Source organism: Podarcis raffonei, chromosome 11, assembly GCF_027172205.1.
Source record: "Podarcis raffonei isolate rPodRaf1 chromosome 11, rPodRaf1.pri, whole genome shotgun sequence".
In the NCBI taxonomy this organism is placed as follows: Eukaryota; Metazoa; Chordata; class Lepidosauria; order Squamata; family Lacertidae; genus Podarcis; species Podarcis raffonei.
Genome location: NC_070612.1, coordinates 9,994,961 through 10,020,564, shown reverse-complemented (window position 1 = coordinate 10,020,564; position 25,604 = coordinate 9,994,961). Strand labels below are relative to the sequence as shown.

At 46.1% G+C, this 25,604-nt stretch overlaps 1 protein-coding gene across 1 annotated transcript in view; it reads left to right on the top strand.

Moving 5' to 3' along the window:
* The window catches only part of ZBTB7C (zinc finger and BTB domain containing 7C), a 250,481-nt gene that overhangs the window by 66,682 nt on the left and 158,195 nt on the right, over positions 1–25,604 (top strand). The window lies entirely within an intron of this gene.

Sequence of the window (25,604 nt, the reverse complement as noted above, 5' to 3'; positions counted from 1 at the left end):
GTGGAGCACACTTCCATCCGCAGATGAGCCACAGCTGTCAGAACATCATGCCCTCTTTCTAACCTTTGGCTTTCTCAGTGGTCTGCTGTGTCCTGTCTGTGACCTTTGTCTCCTTTGTTATACATTGTTCAAGGGGAAAGTGACGCGGTGGAAACAGGTGCCAAAATAACTTTGTACCACCCCACGATCGCATGATTGGAAGATATAAAGGGCAAAATGTATCTGACTGGTTTTGCATATTGTGCTAATAAAAAGAGCCTCGGCAGAGCTAGCTGGCAGCTTGCTTGTGCACAGCTCACCTGTATTACCAACTCCTGCCTCATGCCCTTCACTTCAGGCCTGAACTTCAATGTCTAAAATCCCTGGTAGAGGACAAGGGTCCAGAGATCACACTAAGGGTGGCCAAATCCTGTGCGACTGCCATAAAACTTAGGGAACAAGCTGTGCTACCATAATGACTAAGGCCTTAAATGACAATTTTAGGTTATATTTTAGTGATTAAGATTTAACTTATATATTTTTAACTGCTGCTATATCTGTATTGTCCCTGTTATACCCAATTGCAGATCCAAATGTATCCCTATCGTGTTTTATGACTTCCCTGATATTGTATGTGAGCTGGAACTGGTCTGTGACCGAAATAATAAATTCATTCATTCATCTGCCCCTCACTTCCCTCTACAGCTTGAACAGAAATCTCCTTCTTGCCCATTGGACCCACTCTTGGTCTCACCCACTCAGTCCTCTGGAGCCTGTCTTCGCATGCAAGAGCAGTCCCTAATTCACTGAGGGTTTGAGACTCTCGGTTACCTGGTTTAGCCGACCAGTCAAAGCCTTTACTTGGGGTGTGGCTGCTGTCCCATACAGATAGCTTCTAGCAGTTTCTTTAGGCTGGGTGTTAAAATCAGAGGAAGGAAGAGACAAATATGTTGCTGGGAATGGGGCTAAGACTGTAAGACGAGCCCTACAGAATCAGGTAGAGGGTCCCTAATGGAATCATCTTGGAAGCTCAGTTGTGCTAGAACCGTTAGAAGTACCAATTTCTTGTGAGCAATCTGACTGCAGAATTCTGCACCAGCCTGATGTCTTCAGAGGCAGCCCCATCTGGGATATACAGTGGTACCTCAGGTTAAGAACCTAATTCCTTCTGGAGGTCCGTTCTTAACTTGAAACTGTTCTTAACCTGAGGTACCACTTTAGCTAATGGGGCCTGCCGCTGCTGCCAGAGCACGATTTCTGTTCTCATCCTGAAGTAAAGTTCTTAACCCGAGGTACTGTTTCTGGGTTAGCGGAGTCTGTAACCTGAAGCATCTGTAACCCGAGGTACCACTGTACAGTGATCTACTTCCTGTGAAGATGGAGGCTTTCCTTAGCCATCATGGCAGAAAGCAAATGGCAGTTCCATCTCTCCTGATGGAGGCTGCTCTGCTCTGTGTCTTAAAGACAATGGTTCGGAAACTCTTTGAGGACTAATTAGGTAGCGTGCCAAAAGCACAGCGTCTCAAGTTGCATCAAACGAAGCGGGTCAAAGAAGCAATCGATGCTCTCCCTTTGGAAAAATATAAAAGCCACGAGTTATTTGGATCTGTATCTAGTGTTAACTAGAGCACACAAATCCCTTCCAAGGCAGGGAGTAGCAGCAGAAGAAACAAAATCTTACAATAACAAAGATAGATATTAATTTTAGCTGGTCCACTTGGCTAAGAGTCAATAGAAGCCAAATTGGATAGCTTTACCTGGTGACCGGAGGGCATTTTGCTTCCCCCTCAGGCAAGCCCAAGCTCCTGTGTGTATTTTAGTGTCTATGAATTGTCAACGTCAGAAATGCTAACAAGTGTGTTATAAATTGAATGAGAATAGCTATTTTTAAGTTCTTTTACCTACTTCCTTAAATAGACACTTTGTGCGAAAGGGGGAGGTTTACAAGACGGGGTTCTGCAGCCTAAGTGAAAGTTAAGGGTAATGGAAAATAAATTAGAAACACCTTTGATTAGTCTATGGATCTATGTTTTTGTTTCATAGGAATAGCAGGCAATTGCCCTGGATGATCACGATCACCCTTCAGTGTGCCTGGGGAAAAGAAAACTCCAGCATTCAAACACCCATTAGGAATATAACAGAATTGTCTTATACTGAGTCGGACTCACCGGTACATGTGGGATATCTTCAGGAGAAGAAAAGGCCAAGGAGTAAACCCTACACAAATCTACCTAAGATGGTTGGATGGCTCCTCATATGCTGGTTGCTCTGCTTTCCTTTAGACCTCATCAGTCTAAGGAAGTCAGATTATCCTCCACCAGGGCCAGGGCCTTCTCAGTGATGGCACCGACCTGGTGGAATGCTCTGTCCCATGAGACCAGGGCCCTGCAGGAATTAACTTCCTTCCACAGGGCCTGTAAGACAGAGCTATTCCACCTAGCTTTCAATTTGAACTTAGCCTGAACTTTTATTCCCCTTCCTCCCCTCCCCCTCCCCTTTTTATGAAGATTGGACTCACTGGTACATGTGGGATATCTTCCCTTTTCATTCCTGGTTGTTGTTCAAAGCATCTGAAGGGCACCAGGTTGGGGAAGGCTGAGCTAGACCCTGGCCAAGTGACATCTCCACTCCTGCTAGTCAGGGACGTTTTGTATCATTCTTAAGACAGATTTCATTTTCAGATCCACAGCATCTTTGATGTCCATTGACTCTGCCCTTTTCGGTTCTGCGTTGCTCCTAGCAATCACGTTAAGTACCTCCATGATCTTTATTTTAGTTTCTTTTTCTGGTCCTAATTAATGACCCCAGGAGGAACGTGGCGGTTAAGTGGTACAGAGTTTTCTCCAGCAGCTACCTACCATCAGCCTTGCTCTACATGCAACCACTTTTGAAAACAATAGGGCAATCAGAGCCTCTTCACAAGAGTGCTCATATCTGCCTGGTTGGTTTTTTTTAAGTGGGAGAGAAACAGATTGGGAGAAAGAGGTCAGCCATTTAGGTTAATTGATCCCAAAGAAAGGCTTGGAGAGGTCAGGATTGTAGGAGCTGGGTCCCTGCGGAACAAGTTTGGTCTGCAAGAGTCCAATAACTTGGATTCTACAATTGCCACCAAAATGTTCTATTCGTGTGTACGAGCACCTATGCACCGTCAGTCCCAGCATTTCACAGATGAAATTAGGGGTGCTGTTTTGCACTTTGCAAAATACATGGTTAGCTGTGTGTTGGTCCACACAGTTGGGCAATTTATTGGGACCAGCATAAATGTCATGAAATATTGGGCGAGCTATAAAAGTCTATAAGGATTGGAGAATCTTTAAAGAATATTTAGAAAACTATGGAATAAAAGGAAACATCTTGGCAGAATTAGACTGATCCCTGTATTGTATAAATATAAGTTCGTAGGGAGGTAAAAAGAAATTATATAAGAAATATGTAACTGTGCGGTATAAAGTAATGGATAGACAAAGTACAGTTAGATTAATTGGAAGTCAGTTTTAAATTTCTTTTCTATAAATTTTATAATTGTGTTCAATACCAGGAGTATATATGATGATAATTATATTAATCTTCTTATATCTTAAAAAGAAAGAAAGAAATATTGGGCGAGCTTTGGAGTCCCTATAAATCTTCATCAGATTGCATGTAAAGTAAAACAGAGGCGAAGGGGAACAGGAGACACAGTGCATTATTCTTTTGGTAAAATCGGAGGAGAACTGTAAGAGTGTTTTCTGTTATTGTCATTGGAAATGAACCTTGCCAGGCTGTTATGTGAGAGCGTAGTCTCCTCACCTCAAAAAGAGTATTGAGGAGATGGAAAAAGTTCAGAAAAGGGCAAAACAAAAGAAAACAATAGTCACAGGAATGGGGTGGCCGTGAAAAATTCATTTGCGTTTAGGTTTCTGCACTGATAAGATTCCTTGCAGGAGTGCACTATGGCAGTCACATCCTTGTGTGCTCCCCAGAGGTGTCTGGCTGGTTGCTGTGGCAAGCAGAATGCTGGACCACATAGGCCTTTGACCTGATCCTGCAGGGCTTTTCTTGCATTCATACCCTCCTCTTCCTTTGCACTAAGTAACACTTAGTTCTCCATTCACCTGTGGCTGCTGAATTTCTGATTTGCTACAGTTTACGGGTGGCACTGTGGGTTAAACCACAGCGCCTAGGACTTGCCGATCAGAAGGTCGGTGGTTCGAATCCCTGCCACGGGGTGAGCTCCCATTGCTCGGTCCCTGCTCCTGCCAACCTAGCAGTTCAAAAGCACGTCAAAGTGCAAGTAGATAAATAAGTACCGTTCCGGCGGGAAGGTAAACGGCCTTTCTGTGCACTGCTCTGGTTTGCTGACCACATGACCCGGAAGCTGTACGCCGGCTCCCTTGGCCAATAAAGTGAGATGAGCGCCGCAACCCCAGAGTCGGTCACGACTGGACCTAATGGTCAGGGGTCCCTTTACCTTTTTACAGTTTGTTTAACGATTTGATACTATCGCATGTCTTCACACTCCAGGCTTTGCTCCACTTCCTGGATCAGCTACTTCTCCCGCTGGTTTTCTCTTCGGCTCTGCAAACCGCAAGGGTTTTGCAAAGGTCTTGCTGCTAACACCGCATCCCCATCACCTGCTTTTTCTATGCTATTATCCAAGCCCATCCTCTTATAGTTACATGCACCTATTGGCCAGTGGCAGCTAAGCCTGGCCTGAAGCTATTGAAACGGTGTTGGGGTGAGCGTACGCTGACATTCTCCGGTGTTTGTTAAAGCTGTAAAGCTTTTGCGATTTAGGTCAAGAGGGGAGGCTAAAATTCTCTTTGCTTGAGGGGAGAAGCAGGAGATGCTCTGTCCCGTACAGGCAGGGAGATTTGCTGCGAGACATTCAAAGTAATCCTGCATCCCTTTCCTCTCACAAAGTTCACAAAAGCAGAATTCTCGGTGCAATCTTACCTGTGCAAGCCCTGCTGAAACGAAGGGCATTGTGTAAATTTCAGCGGACGGTGCCCTCGGGTCGCCAAGAGAATTGATTGCGCGAAAATGGCCGATAAGCTGCCTGTTGCCCGACTTAATGGGAGAAAGTATTCAGCTTCTCCCTCAAAGGCACACCGTGTTTTCAAAATGGACTGTTTCTTGGCACACTGGTGGGCGGGAGGCCAGCAGGAGTCAATGCTCCGCTTGTGATTCTTCATGGCAGGGAAACTAATTGTTGCAATCAGACGACAGCAAGGAATGTATTCCCTTTCACGTAGACTTAAAAGAAAACAACCCTTTCTTAAGAAATTCAAAGCAAGCAGCCCATTGAGCTGATTGGTCTCCAATTTGTGCTTCCATTAATGCACCAGGTTGGGGGTTGCTCATAATAGATAAAAAATACCCAAACTTTCCACCTTAATTAGGCCAACAGTGTTTTGTCTGGTCGCCAGCTGGGCTTCCAGCCGTTCTCTTCCCCACCCCTGCTCCACCGTCCCATGTGGAAAAACAGGTCAGAGGTGCAAACTAGGACAGAGAACCCATTTGCCCGAGTGTTTATTTACTTACTGTGTTGCAGTAAGATTTGTTGCCTTAATGTGGAGATCACAGTGCTAAAGCAAAAGAGAAGGTGAATGGAGAAAAAACTTTAATCAGATATGAAAAAACCAAGACCCTGCCCCCTATGATTGTGAAAAGGCATAACATTGCTTGCTCCTTTGCGAAGGCTCGTCCTCCCCCCCCCCATTGAAAGTAAAGGTAAAGGTAAAGGTACCCCTGCCCGTACGGGCCAGTCTTGACAGACTCTGGGGTTGTGCGCCCATCTCACTCAAGAGGCCGGGGGCCAGCGCTGTCCGGAGACACTTCCGGGTCACGTGGCCAGCGTGACATCGTTGCTCTGGCAAGCCAGAGCCGCACACGGAAATGCTGTTTACCTTCCCGCTAGTAAGTAGGAATGGGCAAATCTGTCAATTTCATTTTCTCTCAGCTTCTCATTTTCCCATCCTTTAGTTCAGTACCACATTTCCACATCAGGTGGTGGTTGTTGTTATTGTTTTAAAAAAAGAAGTCCTCATGAAAATTCACCTGCATTTTACTGTTAATTGCTCTTAATACACACAATTTTGCGTGCAACATTGCCTAATACAGTGGTACCTCGGTTTAAGAACAGCCCTGTTTACAAACTATTCGGTTTACGAACTCCGCAAAACCGGAAGTAGCATCCTGGTTTGCGAACTTTACCTTGGTCTAAAAATGGAAGCTGGATGGTGGAAGGGCACCGGCGGCGGGAAGCCTCATTAGGTAAAGCATGCCTCAGTTTAAGAATGGTTTCAGTTTAAGAACGGACTTCCGGAATGGATTAAGTTCGTAAACCGAGGTACCACTGTGCTGTATACACGTTTTTGCAAAGCATATTTTCCTTACTATTTATATTTCCCGTAATATAACACATTTCTACCTGTTACACTTATATATGCATGTTAACGTGCACTTTACCCTAGCAGATGTGTTTTTGCATATATTACTTGACTGTGCTGCAAAATCCAGAGTAGTACAAATTTTGAGGGATGTCTGTTTCGGAAGGTGCAAATTAGTGAATGCAACTTCGAATGCCAAACTGAATCAAATTTCTCCTTTGTCCCTAAATGCAAGAGCTTTGTCGAAAGAGGGAGAGGAATGGAATTGCAAACCATGCTACAGATCAGCTCCCTTAAACTTGCAAATCGGTGGATCCCATCCCCTTTCTTGTCAATTCGCAAACACTCTGACTGCTTAGAGGAGAGGTAATGTGCTCCTCATTGGTTAGGGTCACCCACCTGACCAATCCAGGAAGCGTTGCCCTTGCTAACTGGGCTGGGCTTGATCTTAGTCCTGTCATCACATTGTGGTCTCCGATTGGCTTGGATCACTTATAACACAAGCCCAGGCCTGTTCTTGGCTTGGTTGCGGCTGTTCTTCCCTTCACCATGAAATTACAATTCTCAGATTCTCCCAGGACCAGTCTGTGACTGTAGGGGTGGGGGAGAAATTCAATTCAGTTCATGCTTGAAGGCGGACCTACCTGATTTGCACTTTATGAAACAATACGAGAACTGAAACACAGCCAGGCTTCAGCATTCACACTGCTCCGAATTTTGCCATGCAGTTCTGCTGCCAAGTAATGTATACAAAAAAATTGCAAGCACTAGGGTGAAGTTTGCACAAAAATGTGCATATTTGTAAAATAATGATCATAACGTACTAAACTGCATTGTTTGGGGGAAATTGCTTTGCAAAAATTTGTCTGTTGGGCAAAATTGAATATAAACCTGTATATTGTTTGTAGTTTTTATTTCCGGGCGTGGGGTGGGTTAGCCCTAAACCCTATAAATTAATAAATGTTAGGATTTTGATTATGAGGGATATGAATGAAAATACAAGCTGCAGAACTGTGCCAGACAAAGAATCCCTGGGCTGGCTTCTGCAAACTAGCCTAGGCAGACTAGTGGAGAGCAAAGCCGTTAACGTGACAAAAGGTTTGATGGCCATCTTAAGACGAATCCGTGGGCCTGGGCAGACAGAGGTTGCCAAAATGACAGTGTCTCTCTGTGTGTGAGGTGACAGGAAAAGTGTCTTTTAGCAAGGTGTGATTGGGCAGGCTGACTGAAAGTAGGCTGGGAGATAAGTCTTGGAATCCAGTGCTGCTCTGCTGTGAGAAACAAGCCCCTCTTGAGATGACCATGCTGTAAGATCTGGACTTCCTCCAACTAAACTCAGGCATAAAAATGTGAACAAATCGTATTTCGTAAGACTGCAACAGTCCCGAAAGCCAAGACCCCTGGAATTCCGTGTACTGCTTGGCAGGGATTGGGGTGGCCAGTGACAGTGTATTATGATAATTATGCATTAAGATGCTGGTGAGTTTTCATGGGTACTTTAAAAAACAATAATAATTCACAAACTGAGTAGAAATGCAGAGTTGTGAGCCTAAGAAGGGGAAATGGAAAACTGAGAAAAACTGAAATGGAGAAACTTGTCCCTCCCTATCCGTGAACCAGTTTTATGACAGCTGTGATGTGTGTTAGCAGCGCCAGTGGCTGAGGGGGCAGTTGAATGTGACGAATTCGTAAAAGCACAAGTGCCCGAATTTGTATGGCTTGGTCCTTGCTCTGTAGACTCTTTCTCCCGATGGTTAACCCTACTCTGATTTAGTCAACTTGCTAATATACTGGTTCCTCACCCAACAATGTCTTTTTGACTTTCCATTGCACTTGCCTCACAACTGGTCACCTAACTCAACGTTGGCTAGGGGGACCAGCCGTGAAGCAACTACGGCGGAATGAGAAATATGGGGAGTAGAACCAACACCCTCTTCAGATTCCCTGCTGGATCAGTTGGGAATCTTGAGTCTGACAGGCCCGTTCAGTGTTTACTCCAGAGGCACTCTCCTCAGGTTTCCACAGAGCTTCGGAGGTGGGTGGGAATTAAGTGAATCAAGACCGGGATAAAACACAGTGTACTCTCTTTCTAGTGAGGAAACCAACACCGTGTGCCAACCCACCCCTTTCATTGGGCTAGCAAGCTACAGCTCGATCCAGAAAGGCTCAAAACCTGGGAGGACTCTGCACGTCCCTCCCTTCGCTTGCCTCTGCAGTTATATCCCAACATTTGTCATAACTTGCAGCTTAGTGCCTGCCCCAGGGCGAAGGCGGGAAGGGGAAAGGATTAGGGGAACAGTCCCTCTACCTTTGTTCCCTTTTTGCAAACGAATATTACAAGAGAATGTCGGAGGATTTCTTCACCGTATCAAGAAAGCAGGAAAGGAAGAAAGTGGTTGAGAGCTGAGCTTCTGGTCTGCGTTTTTAAACTTAGGGACTAAAGTATTTTGTGTCTGGAGTTCACAGACAGGATTTTTAAGAGAGAAGGAGACAGACAGAGACCAGCCGGTTCAAGGCTTCTGATCTTTGGGAGTGCTGTCTTCCAGTAGTTCCCGCTTCAAGATCTGTCTTGTTTTTCATGGCTCAGGGTGAAAAAATGTCTCCGCAGTTGCCTCCCATACGTCACCCGTGGGTGAGGTAGAATGACCATGAGGCAGGAACAAAATGCAGCCTCCCGTCGGTGAAGTTCTCATCTCTGTGTGCACTAGGCGTGGAGGAGGAATTCAGTTTTGCATTTTAATGAGGAACCACCCAATTCTTACTTCTCGAACCAATAGTTAAACCTAAACACAGCCAACCTTCGAAGTTTGCGCTTCTCCAAATTTTCTGATGCAGTTCACTGACCGAATAGTGTCTACCAAAATGTATGTGTTAGGGAAAACTGTGCGTAAAAATGCATATTGTAGTGAAAAGGACATTTAAAAATAGAAAATTGCTTGCAAGTATTAGTATGTATTGGGACATGGGTGGCGCTGTGGGTTAAACTACAGAGCCTAGGACTTGCCGATCAGAAGGTTGGCAGTTCGAATCCCCGCAATGGGGTGAGCTCCCGTTGCTCAGTCCCAGCTCCTGCCAACCTAGCAGTTCGAAAGCACGTCAAAGTACAAGTAGATAAATAGGTACCGCTCTGGCGGGAAGGTAAACGGCGTTTCTGTGCGCTGCTCTGGTTCGCCAGAAGCGGCTTATTCATGCTGGCCACATGACCCGGAAGCTGTACGCCGGCTCCCTCGGCCAATAAAGCGAGATGAGCGCCGCAACCGCAGAGTCGGCCACAACTGGACCTAATGGTCAGGGGTCCTTTTACCTTTATTAGTATGTATTAGTTAAAATGGCATGTTGATAATTTTTTTAATGCATTCTAAGAACAGAAATTTCTGGGCCACGCTTGGAGTGGAATGGAACATTAGTTTTTAGGATCTCTCTCTCTCTGGGAGATGGGTCATAGCTTAGTGGTAGAGCATCTGCTTTGCATGCAGAAGGTCACAAGTTCAATCCCTGGCATCTCCAGGTAAGGCAGAGAGAGACTTTCCCCAAAACTGGGAGAGCCACTTCCACTGAGTTATATAGACCAATGGTCTGACTTGGTATAATACATTTTCCCATGTTCCTATGCCACTATTCCATGGAACAAAGCAACTCACACGTAAGATCGAACGAAGGTCAAAATACAGCATCCTAAAAAATACACTGCAAAACATTCCAAAGTTAAACAGGATAAAGCATTACAAGAAATCTTGAACTGAGTCCTTTCCCGTGCACCACTTGGTCCTAATGATGGATTGTCACCTTACCAGGAGAAAGAGCAAATCCAATGATGGCAAAATTCTTGGCCATCACTAGTTCTGCAATGGCCTCTTGTTATGCAGAAAGAAAGGGAGGATTTCTCTAGCTTCTTTTACAAACACCCGAGGAGGTCGATTCTCTCTTTTGATTTATTTGCTTTAATATTCTTGTGCACTGGCTTTGGACCTTTCGACTCCCTTTAAGCCTCAAGAGAACAAAGCCATTCCCAAGTTTGTACTTCTTAATTTCTGCTTTATGGAAATCTCTCCCCCCCCTTTGCCCCTCTCTGGTTTAGAATGAATGTGGCAGTTATGGAACCGGAAAACCTTGTCCATGAACAGGAAGATCTATGGCACCCTTCCTTCCTTCCTTCCTTCCTTCCTTCCTTCCTTCCTTCCTTCCTTCCTTCCTTTCTTTCTTTCTTTCTTTCTTTCTTTGTCTCCTTTAACCTCCAAGCCCAGAGACCCAGAAGATTTCACTTCCCACATTTTGCTTCCTTGCCCCCCACCAGGCTCTAGCACCACTGGGCTTCAGGACCTCCTTGGTTGACGGGGGAACACATTTTCTACAAGAATTATAGTGCTGGAGGAGACTCATGAGAGTCCCATGGACTGCAAGAAGATCAAACCTAGCCATTCTGAAGGAAATCAGCCCTGAGTGCTCACTGGAAGGACAGATCCTGAAGCTGAGAGTCCAAGACTTTGGCTTCCTCATGAGAAGAGAAGACTCCCTGGAAAAGACCCTGATGTTGGGAAAGATGGAGGGCACAAGGAGAAGGGGACGACAGAGGACGAGATGGTTGGACAGTGTTCTCGAAGCTACGAATATGAGTTTGAGCAAGCTGTGGGAGGCAGTGGAAGACAGGAATGCCTGGCGTGCTCCGGCCCATGGGGTCACAAAGAGTTGGACACAACTAAATGACTAAACAACAGCAACAAAAGTGTACTTAACGTTTTCATTTTTGCATGCAGACCTTACGAACCATTGGCACATTGGCTTATTTGCACAGCATTCCTTTGTGAAATGCATGCCATCGTAGAGCATATGCAGAAATCAGCTGGGATTTAGTCTGTGCTTAGTCACGTGCTACCAGACTGTAAGCTGCACCAGCGGGCAACCACTACCTGTTGATGCTGATGGTAGTAACTAGCTGCAAGGTGGTGCAATTTCCATAGCTGGATTGCGACTCTCAGTGAAGAGTTGTCCATCAGGACTGGCAAGCACATGGAGCAATGAAGGTGCAAGCCCACAGGCAGGCAACATGTCACAGCAGGCTAGACCCAGGATAGCCAGTATGATGCTTCACAGATGTTTTGGACTTGTTGTTTAGTCGTTTAGTCGTGTCCGACTCTTCGTGACCCCATGGACCAGAGCACGCCAGGCACCTCTGTCTTTCACTGCCTCCCGCAGTTTGGACAGACTCATGTTCGTAGCTTTGAGAACACTGTCTAACCATCTCGTCCTCTGTCGCCCCCTTCTCCTTGTGCCCTCCATCTTTCCCAGCATCAGTGTCTTCTCCAGGGAGTCTTCTCTTCTCATGAGGTGGCCAGAGTACTGGAGCCTCAGCTTCACGATCTGTCCTTCCAGTGAGCACTCAGGGCTGATTTCATTAAGAATGGATGCGTTTGATCTTCTTGCAGTCCATGGGACTCTCAAGAGTCTTCTCCAGCACCATAATTCAAAAGCATCAATTCTTCGGCGATCAGCCTTCTTTATGGTCCAGCTCTCACTTCCATACATCACTACTGGGAAAACCATGGCTTTAACTATACGGACCTTTGTTGGCAAGGTGACGTCTCTACTTCTCAAGATGCTGTCTAGGCCTGTCATTGCCCTTCTCCCAAGAAGCAGGCGTCTTTTAATTTCGTGGCTGCTGTCACCATCTGCAGTGATCATGGAGCCCAAGAAAGTAAAATCTCTCACTGCCTCCATTTCTTCCCCTTCTATTTGCCAGGATGTGATGGGACCAGTGGCCATGATCTTCGTTTTTTTGATGTTGAGCCTCAGACCATATTTTGCGCTCTCCTCTTTCACCCTCATTAAAAGGTTCTTTAATTCCTCCTCACTTTCTGCCATCAAGGTTGTGTCATCTGCATATCTGAGGTTGTTGATATTTCTTCCGGCAATCTTAATTCCAGCTTGGGATTCATCCAGCCCAGCCTTTCACATGATGTATTCTGCATATAAATTAAATAAGCAGGGAGATAAAATACAGCCTTGTCGTACTCCTTTCCCAATTTTGAACCAATCAGTTGTTCCATATCCAGTTCTAACTGTAGCTTCTTGTCCCACATAGAGATTTCTGTTTTGGACTACAACGCCCATAATCCTTGGCGAGTGACCATGCTGACTGTGGTTTATGTTGGTGTTGGAGTCTGCAGCAACTAGAGGTACCATGATGGCTACCTCTGGATTAAACATGTCATAGGACAAGCAAGGAAGGGTGTGTAGTTGGTCAAGTACCAGGACAGTTTCCACATCTGGAGGAAGTATTGCTTATATACCAGTTTGCTGGAAAGCACAGGAGGGGGAAGAGAGCTCTTGTGCTCATGTCCTGCTTGCAGGTTTTCCACAGGTATCTGGTTAGCCACTGTGAGAACAGGATGCTGGACTAGATGGGCCATTGGCCTGATCCAGCAGGGCTCTTATTAGTCTTGACAGTGAAGGTAGAGTTGCTCCAAAGGAAGAACTGGGAGATATTCTGCAGACTTACAGGGCAAGGTGGAACATCATTGGTCCCTTGTGACATCTGAGATAGCTGTTTAGTTAACAAGGTTTAGGCTGTCTGATAGTACTTTCTCCTCCCCTCCCAACTGCTGGGGAAGATTTGCTAGGTGAGGTAACAGAACCGAAAAGTCAGCTGGCCAAGAGCATCTCCTACCTTCTTGGTATGATTTCACAGAATACCCTTCCAGTTTCCCAAGGCTGTTAGGAGAGAGTCAGAGCATGGTTGCTTCAGCCCTACTGAGGGTAATGTGTAGCCCAGCTACTAAGCATAACATTGAGTTATCCCATCACACTGAGTTTTTTCCAATGACTTAAGTCAAATAGCAGAAACATTTCAAGTTTGTTCCACCCTTCCCATCTGGGCACACTATGTGTTCCCCTCCGCCTCCACGCTTGGGCGTTAGTTGAGATGTGGATCCTGCCATTCCCTAGCAAATGATGTCCATCTTTTCCTTTTCCGTTGGCCTGGTCCCAAGAAGTGACTAGCTGGGCTCCAACTGAAGTTGCGATGCGAGTTGGTGGCGATTATAGATCTGCTTGACAACTGGTGGCCCAGCATCCCATAGAATTGGAAGGGACCTCAAGGATCATCTAGTCCAATTCAGGAATCTCAACTAAAGCATTCATGACAGTTGGCCTTCCAACCTCTGCTTAGAAACCTCCAAGGAAGGAGAGGTCCACCACCTTCTGATGGTGTCTGTTCCACTGCTGAACAGCTCTCACTGTCCGAAAGTTCTTCCCGATGCTTCGTCAGAAGCTTCTTTCTTGTCCTGAGGAAGGACCAGCTACAGAAAATGTATTCTCCCCCTCCTCCACCAAAGTTGCCCCTGAGTCTAGAAAACGATTGGGGCGTGGACATTTATGTCAAAAGTTCTATTCAACCTTCTGTTCTCCTTCCCTCCGGTCTTCTCTCCCCCTTGCTCACTAATGGAACTCTTCTCGGCATCAAAGAGGCAGCTGTATTCAGAACTCTTTATGATTGCCTCTATCTCTTCAAGATTTCAAAACCGCCAACTACTCCTCAATTTGTTATAACCTGAAAATAATGGCAGATAAAGGGAATTTGTACCGGGAAGCATGCCAAGCTAAAGACATTAAATTATTGAGTGATCTGTATCTGGATAATGGATTTATGGCCTTTAACAACTTTTCAGAGAGAGGAGGGGGAATCTAATGTTTTTGTGTGTGCCTAGATTGGGAATTTCTGTACAAATTGTGACCCACTTCTTTTCCTTCTAATTGTGATAATTTAAAAACTGATGGAACTTACATTTGGATGCTATCTGCTGATTTCTTTATTTTGGAAATTAACAAAAGGAGCTAATCAGTCATTTTAAGGCACTTTGCAAGTGGCTGTGTATTGGAAAAGGTACAACCATTCATCAAAGCAGAGCTTGAGGACAAAATAATTAGAAACCATACAAGCATAGCAAGGGAAGATTAGGCCAGAATTAGAACCTATAAAGTTCGGTTTATTTTGGGTTATGACAAAATCTGAGCAGGGGCTTTTGCTGCGTAGCGTCTTGCTTAAGAAATATTTCATATGCGGGCTGGCTCGTTCAAAATGATTTGAGTTGGGATAAAAATGATCTTCTGTCGTTCCCTAGAGGACAGAGTGGTTCTTCAGAGTGTACCTGAAATGGTGCGTGGGTGGGTTTTGACTTTTGATGAGGTTGTGAGAAGCTTGCTTTCTCTGAAGTATGGGGATTATTGTTGGCCATGGCATGGGGTAATGTGGAAGTTCTGTGAGCCACTAGCTATTCATAGAATCATAGAATTGGAAGGGATCCTGGGGATCATCTAGTCTAACCCCCTGCTATGCAGGAATATGCAGCTGCCACATTTGGGGATCGAACCCACAACCTTGGCGTTATCAGCATCACGCTCTAACCAGCTGGGCTATCCAGTCTTTCAATGACCTTATCCCACAACATCCCTTAAGGTTGATGAGCATTGGTGCCCAATAACTTCTGGAGGGATACTGATGCCCCATTCCTCCTCTTTGGTAAAAAGGTAAAGGGACCCCTGACCATTAGGTCCAGTCGTGGCTGACTCTGGGGTTGCGTCACTCATCTCACTTTATTGGCTGAGGGAGCCAGCGTACAGGTTCCAGGTCATGTGGCCAGCATGACTAAGCCGCTTCTAGCAAACCAGAGCAGCACACGGAAATGCCGTTTACCATCCCGCCGGAGCAGTACCTATTTATCTACTTGCGCTTTGTGCTTTCGAACTGCTAGGTAGGCAGGAGCAGGGACTGAGCAATGGGAGCTCACCCCGTCACAGGGATTTGAACTGCCGACCTTCTGATCGGCAAGCCCAAGAGACTCGGTGGTTTAGCCCACAGTGCCACTCGTAGTTGACCTCTAAAAGTTATTTGGGGATATTCTGGTCACTGCGAACCATTGCAGGCAAGTGGTATCCTGTATGAGTGAATTTGCTGAAGGAACAGCCACAAGGGTGTCTTGTCTTGGCAAAACAGCATGTCAGCTGCCACCTACCATAGTGTTTCACAGCAACCCAGATCCAGTTTTGCTACATCTCTAGCTCCAAGCACCCAGGTTTCCAAACGAGAGGAGCAGATTGCCTATTTTGGCAAGCTTAGTTGGCTACCTGTTGCTGTACTGGCTGGTTTGTGGGCTTATCCTACCTTTCTACACCATATAATTGTGTATGCATGCTCTTGACTCGGTCCACCTCCTTAACAGTGCCACACCTTTCTTTCTGGCTCACTTTTCCACCTAGACACACAGTATGACTATTGCTGTCCAAACAGGCACCAAATTTCCATAGGTGACTGGTGGATACCTTCCACAAAAAAGGTGGTGTGGTGGTGTTGGTGTGGTGCTGTGGTCTAAACCACCGACCCTCTTGGGCTTGCTGATCAGAAGGTCGGCGGTTCAAATCCCCGTGATGGGGTGATCTCCTGTTGCTCTGTCTCAGCTCCTGCCAACCTAGCAGTTCAAAAGCACAACAGTGTAAGTAGATAAATAGGTACCACTCCAGCAGGGAGGTAAATGGCATTTTCATGTGCTCTGGTTTCTGTCACGGTGTTCTCTTGCGCCAGAAGCAGTTTAGTCATGCCCTGGAAAGCTGTCTGTGGACAAACGCCGGCTCCCTTGGCCTGAAAAGTGAGATGAGCATTGCAACCCCATAGTCGCCTTTGACTGGACTTAACCATCCAGGGGTCCTTTACCTTTTTACCTTCCACACCACAAATCCATAAGCTCTGAGTTGGTCAAATAAAGACACCATCCACTAGAACACCTTGCTTTTAATTGCTTTAAATATTATTATTATTATTATTTACATTATCTGCTTCACGTTTGCTGTTCTGGACTCCTTTTGGAGGAAGAGCAGGATAGAAATTTAATAACCTACAGATAAATGCAAAGCAGAGTTGTTTTGCCAGATCACACCAAAGAACCATCAGCCCCAATCCCCCTCCTTCAGCAGGGCCAGTCAGTAGCATATTCCCCAACATTTCACAGATGGACAGTTGAAACATCCTACGGAATTACAAGAACAGCCCTGTTTCCACCCAAAAGTTCATTGCCTGCTTTGCATACCAGGAGAGGTTCTTCTCCACCAGCTCCATGTTTCGTTCCTTGGCTCTTAAATAGCCTCTCCTGCCCTGGTTTTCTTTATATATATAAAAAAACCTTTGGAGAGTGGGTGTTCTGTTGGTTAAAAAGGTGGTAGAAAACCTATAGGCTCAAAGAGAACTGGGTCAGCTTTAGTTGTAATCCAACTCTCATCATCCCTGACCATTGACTATTCTGGTTGGGGCTGATGAGACCTCATTACTGTCATCTCAAGGGTTGGACCCTGTGGACCCTTCTATCTCTACAATTCTGTGATTTATTTGTAGGTTGCCTTTCCTTAGCTGAACCATGCACATGTGGCAGCCCAGAAACATCTGGGGGGGCATTGCATTGGCTACCCGTTGTGCCCTCAATCTTTCCCAACATCAGGGTCTTTTCCAGGGAGTCTTCTCTTCTCATGAGGTGGCCAAAGTATTGGAGCCTCAGCTTCAGGATCTGTCCTTCCAGTGCACACTCAGGGCTGATTTCCTTCAGAATGGAGAGGTTTGATCTTCCTGCAGTCCATGGGACTCTCAAGAGTCTCCTCCAGCACCATAATTCAAAAGCAATAGCCTTCTCCTCCATGAATTTGCCCAATCCTACTATAGCTACTACTATGCTATAAGATCCACTGTCCTGTGATATCATATACAGTGGTACCTTGGGTTACAGACGCTTCAGGTTACAGATGCTTCAGGTTACACACAGCCTTTCTCAACCTGTGGGTCCCCAGATGTTGTTGAACTACAACTCCCATTACCCCTAACTAGCAAGGCCAGAGCTCAGGGATGATGGGAGTTGTAGTCCAACAACATCTGGGGACCCACAGGTTGAGAACCACTGGTACAGACTCCCAGAAATAGAACCTTGGGTTAAGAACTTTGCTTCAGGATGAGAACAGAAATCACGCGGTGGCGGCGGGAGGCCCCATTAGCTAAAGTGGTACCTCAGGTTAAGAACAGTTTCAGGTTAAGAACAGACCTCCGGAACGAATTAAGTTCTTAACCCGAGGTACCACTGTATGAGTTTGTACTACTGATGAAGCCCAGGACGGCAAAACAAGGCTAATATTCCGGAAATCCTTGTCTTGGACTCTGTGAAAGGATTCTGTGGAACTGTAACAACCTTTGGTGTGGATTGTTGGACTCTATGAACAGACAGGTGGAATAGACACTTTCACATATATGGACCTTATGCATAAACTGATCAGAGAATGAACTGATCCACTGGGTCTTCTACTTTTTTCGTTGAACTTTATGAGCTACTTCTGTTGAAATCTACAGTTCAATGAATAGTATATCTTATTTGTTCAATCCTCTTTCAAAGCCGTTCAAAGCCCTCATTCCCACCAGTCCTCCCCATTATGAACAAATGGTGGGGGGAAATGATAGGTTTTGGGGAAGGCCAATCTACTACTTGACCCTGTGTACAAAACTTGTTTTCATTTTTTTTAAAAAAATAATATTTTATTAAGTTTAACAATAGAAAAGCAGAACAATAAAAACACAGAGAAAATATAAAACACAACAATACAAACTTTCATAATACATAAAATACAAACATTTAACAAGGGAAAAAAAAAAGAACAATCAACACACAAAACATAAAATAAGAAAAACACAAATCACTCTTTTCTAATTATTCATCTTCAATTAACTTATTTTCCTGACTTCCTCACGCCTCCCTTTTTTATATCCCTTTTTAACAATTAGTTCAGCAAATTCGTATCTTACTACTTTGTCTTTATATATTTTACCTCCCAAATTTATAATTCCAAATCTTTATCTCTTATTACTAGAACCCCTTCATTTTATTTCAATGTCATCAGCATTCATACATTTTACAATACTTCTGTAAATAAATTTTAAATTTCCTCCAATCTTCTTCCACCAACTCTTCTCCCTGGTCTCGGATTCTGCCAGTCATCTCAGCCATTTCCATATAGTCAATTACTTGCATCTGCCATTCTTCCAAGGTGGGTAATTCTTGTGTCTTCCAATACTTTGCAATAAGTATTCTTGCTGCTGCTGTAGCGTACATAAAGAAAGTTCTATCCTTCTTTGGCACCAATTGGCCAACTATGCCCAGGAGAAAGGCCTCTGGTTTCCAAAACTTGTTTTCAAACAATAGCAAGCCGGTAAAAAAACCTCAGGTCTGAGCTGTCATTTTGCATTTAATAGGTGCCCAGTTACATGGTGCTGAATGCCCTCACCTGTAAGATTTAGTCTCTCTGCCAACCACATGGCACCAGTATACACAGCAGACACATAAGCCGGACAGCAGGGATGAGATAGGAAGATTCAGTTGGACAAGCACCTCAGCCACTTGGCTACAGGTAAGGTGCCCTTCATAATAGTCCCTTGCCTAGTCATTAATGCTTCCTATTTCTTCCCGTCCCTTTGAAAGATAGCCGTAGATAACTCATTAATTTGCCGTTCGTCCATTTGTCAACCTGCATGCCCACACTCGGACAGCCGAGACGTATTCTGTGCCCCGCATGCCTCCCTCGGTCTTCGCCGGGAGGGGATGTTGGATTAAAGGAGGCACGTACAATAGGACTCCTCCAGAGCGTCTCAAACGCCGTCTCGAAAAGATCTGATGGAATGTATCAATCACAACTGCCAGGTCCCCCACAATGCTCCGGCCAATATTTCCTCTCTCTCGGCGTGCAAGGTTGTGCGAGAGCTATTGTTGAGCTCATAATGACTATTCCACTTGGCTACACTCGTGGTATTCAGCTCATTACCTTGCGAAGCACTTTGGGAAAAGAACGCGCGGGAGATGAGAGGTGCCCTGTCGGGCCAAACTCGGCTCCATTTGGTAGTACAATAAGGTGCATTTTATCATGCAACTCTTGACAGACTTTCAGAAGGCAATTGTCTCCCTAATTCAGTATGCCGAGGAGAGTCATTAGCCAGAATTAGCAAAGCCACCGCAGCCCCACATTCTCCCTTTTCGCAGCCGAGATTTCAAATGCCCGACAAGTCAATCTCTGGTACTTTTGCCGTCACTTAAAATCTCTTTCAGGTAGAGTGCTGGGGGAGGGAGGGAGGAACAGCCGCAGATACGGCAACTCACTCAACCTCTGCACAAGCAAAAGAGGCAGCCACACGGCTCCAAAATGCTTCTGCAAGCGCAGATTAGCATGCCCGACTGATCGGCAGCACCCTTTGCATGCAAAACAACATGCCGCTAATCTGATGTCAGCAACCGGAATGCCATCCCATTGGAATTTCTTTCAGAGGCACAGTGGGGAGGGAAGGGCCAACTGGAAGGGGGGTCGGCACCTTCAAAAGATGCTCGTTGCACCGCCATGTTTATTTCTGCACTATGGGTATTTCTTATTTCTTAAAGCCCTTTGTGGCTTAGGGCCCTCGTATCTACGGGACCGCCTCTCCTGGTATGCCCCGCAGAGGACCTTAAGGTCCATGAATAACCATAGTTTAGAGGTCCCGGGCCCTAAGGAAGTCAGACTATCCTCCACCAGGGCCAGGGCCTTTTCAGTGATGGCTCCGACCTGGTGGAATGCTCTGTCCCATGAGACTAGGGCCCTTCAGGATTTAACCTCTTTCCGTCGGGCCTGTAAGACAGAGCTATTCCGCCTGGCCTTTAATTTGAATTCAGCCTGATCTTCTATTTCCCTTCTCTTCCCTCCCCCTCCCCTTTTATAAAGATCACCCGCTCTGAGACCCCACAGCTAATTCTCCCCTGGCCTCCTTGCTGACCCAAGTAGGACTAATTCAGCCAGCTAGCCCTGGGGATTATCTAATGTTTATTAGATGGATTTCCCCTAAATTGATTTCTGAACTTTGAATTTTATTGTTATTCATGTTTTTATACCGTATTTTATGCTGCTTTTACAATTAAGTGTTTTAAATTTGTTGTTAGCCGCCCTGAGCCCGGTTTTTGAACCAGGAAGGGTGGGGTATAAATAAATAAATAAATAAATTATTATTATTATTATTATTATTATTATTATTAGGTGCAAACCTGCTTTAGACCCCTAAATGGTGGCAGGCCATGGGCTGGAACCACAAAAGGCTTGGAAGATCCAAACCTTCCAGCCTTCCTCCCATGGGCCTGCACAGGGGCGCCAATCAAAGGCCAAATTCAGGTATATTCAGATCTTAACGCACCAGGCAGGTATCAGCACCTGGTATCCTTGGGCAACTGCCTAGGGCCCCAACCTTCCGATGTGAGGTGGAAAACTTCTGAAGAAGATTTCATAAGTTTATTGGTCAGAGTGAGTCGAAGTCAATTGTAGATGCAACAGGAGCAAAGCTTGGCCAGATTCATTTTTTTTCTTTAGCTTTGCTTAAAAGGTAAAGGTAAAGGAACCCCTGACCATTAGGTCCAGTCGTGGCCGACTCTGGGGTTGTGGCGCTCATCTCGCTTTATTGGCCGAGGGAGCCGGCGTACAGCTTCCGGGTCATGTGGCCAGCAGGACTAAGCCGCTTCTGGTGAACCAGAGCAGTACACGGAAACGCCGTTTACCTTCCCGCTATAAAGCGGTACCTATTTATCTACTTGCACATAGGGGTGCTTTCGAACTGCTAGGTGGGCAGGAGCTGGGACCGAAAGACGGGAGCTCACCCCGTCATGGGCATTCGAACCACCAACCTTCTGATTGGCAAGTCCTAAGCTCTGTGGTTTAACCTACAGCGCCACCCGTGTCCCTTAGCTTTGCTTACAAAACACAAATAAAACACATGTGCTAAATTAGGTTGTTTTCTAGGGTCCTTCCTTGGACAGAACAGTTTCTTCCAGACTTTTGATTCCTCGTTGCATCTTCTCAACTTCCTTGTTGAACTGTTTCCAGAGGGTCATTTAGTCTGTTAAAATAACCTTGTGGCACTTAAAAGACTAGTGGCTCCATTGTAGTATAAGCTTTTGTGGACAAGAGCCAACAGGTACGTAAACCTCAGTTGGCAGAGCTGTCAGTCTGCCCATCCACCCATCTGTCTTTACCCACATGAAGGCATAAAGACAGAGAGACAATATTTAATTATATTTATTTGTTACATTTATATCTGCCCTTTCCTCTTAGGAGCGCAAGTTAGCATACATAGCCCCTCCCGTTTTTTTCCTCTCAACAACCCTGAAAGGCAGGTTAGAGGGAGGAACAGGTCCTGGTCCAACTCTCTAACCACTACACCACACATAATGACAAACAAAACAATACCACCCATAGTATGAAAGGCCATAGATTGTTTAATTAGCCAAACGCCTGGGAGAAGAGGAAAGCTTTTGCTTGGCGCCAAAAGATATATAATGGTGGTGCCAGATGAATCTCCCTGGGGAGAGCATTCCTTAAATGGGGAGCCACTACAAAGAAGGCCCATTTTGTGTTGCCACTCTCCAGACCTCTCGTGGAGGAGGCACATGAAGAAGGGCCTCAGAAAATGACCTCAGGGTCCAGGTAGGTATTGCGGTCCTTGAGGTATTGTGGCCCTGAGTCATGTAAGGCTTTATAGGTCACAACCAGCACTTTGAATTGGGCCCAGAAACTAATTGGCAACTGGTGCAGTTGGGCCAGGACCAGCGTAATATGCTCAAACAGTCTTTCCTCGGGAAGCAACCTGGCCGTTGAATTCCGCATTAGCGGAAGTTTCCAGAAATGTATTCAGAGGCAGCCCCACGTATAACATGGTGCAGTAGTAGTAGTAGTAGTAGTAATTGTTATTTATACCCCGCCCATCTGGCTGGGTTTCCCCAGCCACTCTGGGCTGCTCCCAACAGAATATTAAAAACACGATAAAACATCAAACATTAAAAACTTCCCTAAACAGGGCTGCCTTCAGATGTCTTCAAAAAGTCAGTTACGGTAGTTGTTTATTTCCTTGATATCTGATGGGAGGGCGTTCCACAGGGCGGGTGCCACTACCGAGAGGGCCCTCTGCTTGGTTCCCTGTATCCTCTCAGTGAGGGAACCGCCAGAATGCCCTCAGAACTGGACCTCAGTGTCCGGGCAGAACGATGGGGGTGAAGATGCTCCTTCAGGTATACCGGACTGAGGCCGTTTAGGGCTTTAAAGGTCAGCACCAACACTTTGAATTGTGCTGGTAAATGTACTGGGAGCCAATGTAGGTTGGTAGGGCACCTGCCCTGTGGAACGCCCTCCCACCAGATGTCAAAGAGGAGAACAACTACCAGACTTTTAGAAGACATCTGAAGGCAGCCCTTTTTAGTGAAGCTTTTAATGTTTGATGTATTACAGTATTTTAATATTTTTTTGGAAGCCGCCCAGAGTGGCTGGGGAAGCCCAGCCAGACGGGTGGGGTATAAATAAATAAATTATTATTATTATTATTATTATTATTATTATTATTATTATTATTATTATTTCAGGACCGGTGTTAATCCAACCTAGACCATAGACTGCCGAGCATAGACGGCAGAAGCTGATTGCTGTCACAGGACAGGAAATCACCATCATGATTCAAGCCAGAGTGAATAGAATCGAACTTCCTGGCCAGGCATTTCACACTGCAGTCTCCCGTTGATATTTCCTCCGTTGGAGAATGACAGCATCTGGGTTTGCAGCCAAGGGGCTCTCAGTCTGCATGGCAGCGTCTGCCATGTTGTCATTTCCAACGCTGGACTTGCATCTCGTTCTTCTCCTCCTCCTCCCGTTTTACAAAGGTGTGCTATCCGGATCGGAGCACAACCCTTCGACACGGGCTTGCTGCCTCCGCCGCAAGGGCAGAAGAGTCTTTGCTGACCCTGGACGGATGAGGGTTAAAGCTGGAGCACCCTGCCGAGGAGGAAAAGCACCTGCCCCACCCTTTAGGACTCATGCAAATCTGTCAGCCACTGAGGGTGGGAGCTGACAGCTGGGGCCCATCCAGGAATTCGCCCTTTCATGGGGAAGGGCTCGGGGCCTGGGCGAGGCCCCGTTCTCAGGGCGGGGTGTTGGCTGGAGAGCTGCTAGCAGTGCCCTTCCCTGCCTGCCAAGTGCCAAGCAGGGCGGAGGGCAAGATGGGCTGTGCAGAGAGAGGAGGCTGTTTGGCAGCTTCCGGCTGCAAACATCTTCTGACCAGCTAAAGACATTTCCCAGAACAGACGGTCATGGTGAAGCCAGTTTGGCTCGTTCATCTAGGGGCCCCACCAGACGAGCTGTTTATTGAGCTCTCGTCCCGATTTGCTCCCACAAAGCTTTTCTGGAGGTTAGATTATAGCCAGCCTTGGGCTGTGTACGCACTATTCCTTTAAAGCACATTCAGTGCACCCCCTCCCCCACAATAATTCTGGTTTAGCCCTTGCAGAGTTTCCAGCAACCCTTAACAAATTATGGTGCCCAGAATTCTTGCCCGGGAAAATGTGCTTCAGTTGTGCTTCAAGCGTACAGTGGTACCTCAGGTTAAGAACTTAATTCATTCTGGAGGTATTGGCAGTAAAAGCAGCTGCTCTGTGATTTTTCCGAGGCACTGCTTGCTCCAAGTCAACACCCAGAGAATAAACTTATTGCTGGGCATGTTAATCTTTGGTTCCTCCCATGCCATTGTTACAACCTGACAACAACTGGTACAGAGGCAACTGGTACCTTAGAGCTAGCGTGGTGTAGTGGTTAAGAGCGGTGGACTCGTAATCTGGTGAACCGGGTTCGCTTCCCCACTCCTCCACATGCAGCTGCTGGGTGACCTTGAGCTAGTCACATTTCTCTGAATTCTCTCAGCCCCACTCACCTCACAGAGTGTTTGTTGTGGGGGAGGAAGGGAAAGGAGAATGTTAGCCGCTTTGAGACTCCTTCGGGTGGTGATAAAGCGGGATATCAAATCCAAACTCTTCTTCTTCTAAGACATGGCATGGAAGAAGAGCGAAGAGAGACAGACATGGCAGGAGTCAGTGAATTTTTCACCACTCACCTGTCTTGTGAATCTGACTCAAAAACTGGAGCAGCTACTAGCAGTTCAAATCCTGGATCTGCAACCTGCTCTGGCCCTCCTTCGTGTCTCAGGGGGCCTGATGATTGGGCTTTCTAAAACAGCTGCACGTATGTTTATACAGTGGTACCTCGGGTTAAGAACTTAATTCGTTCTGGAGGTCCGTTCTTAACCTGAAACTGTTCTTAACCTGAAGCACCACTTTAGCTAATGGAGCATCCTGCCGCCACGTGATTTCTGTTCTCATCCTGAAGCAAAGTTCTTAACCCAAGGTACTATTTCTTTAGCGGAGTCTGTAACCTGAAGCATCTGTAGCCCGAGGTACCACTGTATTAGTTTATACAACCACCCTTTGCCATATGGAAATAAAACCTGCAGGTATTTTTTTTAAGAAAGAAACAGCTGCAAAAGTGCTCCAGGGGTTGTAGGCTGATGGATGGAGAAGGTCTGAAAAACTGCAGAATAGGGTGGTATGTCCCCCTCCCCGCTCTTTCACCTCCGGCACTCACACTGGGAGAGAAATGGTTCTGTTTTGGATTGGAAGTGCTCAGGGCATTTTGATCCAGCTCTTTGCTCCAAGGGTGCTTGTAAAACTGGGTGGAGCAGGGTGAGCGTCGGAAAGTTGTTTCGGCACCACAATAAAGCCACAGTGTCCTTTTATTCCAAGCTGCCCTTGAGCCTTAGCTATTAGATGATGCACGTTTCCTAGCAGGCACCTCCTGGAGGAGTTCATAGAATCATAGAGTCATAGAGTTGGAAGAGACCACAAGGGCCATCGAGTCCATCGAGGGCCATCGAGGAGTTGGTGGGCTAGTTCAGACAAATGATAAACCATAGTTCAGGATTATAGGAAGAAGTCTCAGTGAGCTTTGGGGAAGGGCAGCGGCTCAGTCGCAGAGCATCTGGTTTGCTTCCAGATGATCCCAGGGTTCATTCTGCAGCATCTCCAGGTCGGGGTGGGAGAGGTCTCTGTCTGAAATGCTGGAGAGCTGCTGCCAATCAGTGCTGCCAGTACTGGCTAGATGGACCAATGGCCTGCTGTGGCGTGAGGCAGATTCTTACCTTCCTGATGCTCACATTGGACCTCAGTAACTCAGAGAAGTAAAAAGACATTCCTTCTCTCTTCAGTTCAGCTGTGAGGTAGGGCTGGGCGATGACTAGTTTCCAACAACGCGATATCTCTCCAGCTAAACATTGCGATATAGTGATATATCATGATGTCTTAAGTAAGGATGGAGCCACATAGAGACACTGGTTGGCTTCACCGTTTTCCCCTATGT